At 42.4% G+C, this 2,500-nt stretch overlaps 1 protein-coding gene across 3 annotated transcripts in view; it reads right to left on the minus strand.

Annotated features, from left to right (window-relative positions):
• mre11a (MRE11 homolog A, double strand break repair nuclease) overlaps nt 1-2,500 on the minus strand; it is a 21,899-nt gene that overhangs the window by 3,478 nt on the left and 15,921 nt on the right. The window lies entirely within an intron of this gene.

Genomic DNA, 2,500 nt, shown 5'->3' on the forward strand with positions numbered 1-2,500 from the left:
CTACTGTTCTACAGTTTTAATGTTCTATGTAAACAGGTAGGTGATGTGATGAAATGCACAGCGGACATCTGTATGATTTTGTGTTTCTAAATCACAAATATTCGTCTTTAATTACAAAAACTATTTGAAAAACTATTTCCAGGTCATGTTTTGGCTCAGCCCTGCCCTTTAGTCCACAGAGAATGAATTCTGATCATGAGTGTGAGTAGAGCTGCAGATCTCCATGTGTTTATCAGTCTAACTCAAACACACGAGGGAGGAGAGCAGGACAACACTCCGGCAGTGTCCAGCCTCTGAGTCGAGTCCTTCAGCCAGGGTTTCATCATTAATGATGTTAAAATATTCCTGAGGAAGTCTGGACTTGTACAAACTCTACATTTACCTCAAAGCCAAAAATGGACAAAAGTCAAGCCTGTGATATTTCAGTCCTCAGACTGCATCAGCTGATGTTTTTCTCTTTTAGGAAACTGACAGAAAATATCATTATTGTCTTCTTGTCCACTTCTCTCTCTCTCTCTCTCTCTTTCTCTCTCTCTCTCCCCCACTTCTCTCTCTCTCCCTCCCACTTCTCTCTCTCTCTCCCTCCTCTCTCTCCTCTTCTCTCTCTCTCCCTCCTCTCTCCTTTCTCTCTCCGCTTCTCTCCCAACCTCCTCTCTCCTCTCTCTCTCTCTCCTCTCTCCCCACTTCTCTCTCCTCCCACTTCTCTCCCTCCCTCCTTCCCTCCCTCTCTCACCTCTCTCTCTTTCTCCCACTTCTCTCCCTCTCCCTCCCTCCTCTCTCCCTCCTCTCTCCTGCTTCTTTCTCTTCCCCTCCCTTTCTCTCCCTTTTCTCTCTCCCGCTTCTCTCCCACCCCCCCCTCTCTCTCCCTCTTCTCTCTCTCTCCCTCTTTCCCCCCCTTTAAAGTTTTGTTAATACGTGATAATTGGACAAAAGTGGGTGTGTCTGTGCCGTGTAGGGGCGTGGTCATGTTTAATTATCAACAGGTCACATGACCATCACGTCTACGTATATGTAAACACTCGAAAAAACTCCCTAAAAAACCCTGGAAGTGTCTCGCCTCTGTCTCGTCCTTTTACACCTCGTCTATCATTTCTGTTCTGTGTTTTAAAATTGAGACGAGAGGAAAGAGAGGAAAGGAAGAAAAGGGCGAGTGCTTCCTGGAGCGTCTTCCTACTGAAGAATGAAACATGATGTTCACCCTGGTGTCAGTTTACGTGAGATTTTCACCAGCTGGAGTTTCTTCTCTCTCCTTACACAAAACTGAGTAAAATCCCAGAGATTCTCCAGAATCATTTCCTCCCACACCTCCTGGAGGAAAACTGATCCTGTCTGAAAAGGGCTTCGGTGTAAATAAATTAATTCAAGTGTTCGTTATACATTAATAAACAGTAGGGTATTTTTCCAGAAGACTGTAGACACACGGTCATTAGTTCAGTATGTGCTTTTTTTAGCATCACTTTCCACATTCAGTCCCAATTTGCTCTTCTAATTTCCTCCACTCTTCTGAGAAGATGTTCCTCTAGATTTTGGAGTGTGATTGGACACAGTTCTGACATGTTCACTGAGGGTGTACTCACTTTTGTTGGCAGTTATTTAGACAATAATGTCTGTATGTTGAGTTAAATCTGTACTGATACACAAACTGCACACTGATACACCAAAATATATCCACGTTTCATTTCTATAGTTTTGATCCTTCGAGAACATAAACTGAAATGTTTGCTGAAATGTGAGGGGTGCACTTACTTTTGTGACACACACACACACACACACACACACACACACACACACACAATATATATATATATCAAAAGTATAATATATATATATATATATATATATATATATATATATATATATATATATATATATATAATAATATCAAAAGGGGATGAAAATTATTGCTGTACAGTGGAGCAAAATTGTGAACTGTGTGTGTGTGTGTGTGTGTGTGGGTGGGTGGGTGTATGTGTGTGTGTGTATATGGTGTCGGTGGTGGTGTTGGGAGGGGGGGGGGGTTAAATATCGGCCTGAAATTCTGCTTAGAAACTGACGCATGTTAAGCAAAACAGAGTTCTTCAGATCCCCACAACATCCCGTTACCATGCCGACACACACTGCAAACTAACAGTGTTTTCTCTCGCTCTCTCTGATTTTTTATACATATAAGCGCTTCCCTCTGCACCACGATAGAGATGATATGAGAAATCTACACAGTAGTGATTACAGTCTGAGACGGAGGGAGAGAAAAGAAGGGAATACAGACAGAAAAGAAAAGAGAAGCAGAAATGGTCTGAGAGCAGATGACTGAGCGACTGATCGTTTCTCCTGAACACGTCACACCTTGCTCTTACTGCATGTCTGTTTTGAAGAACGTGTCGTTTGAGACGTGTCTGTACTGAGAGGAGTTCTATTTTTTTAAGTGGGCGGAGTTAATGAACATCAATCAATCATCTGACTTTATTCTGAACTGCTACTCTGCGCTACAGAAAAAGAACAT

The sequence above is a fragment of the Silurus meridionalis genome, chromosome 20 (assembly GCF_014805685.1).
Source record: "Silurus meridionalis isolate SWU-2019-XX chromosome 20, ASM1480568v1, whole genome shotgun sequence".
NCBI lineage: Eukaryota > Metazoa > Chordata > Actinopteri > Siluriformes > Siluridae > Silurus > Silurus meridionalis.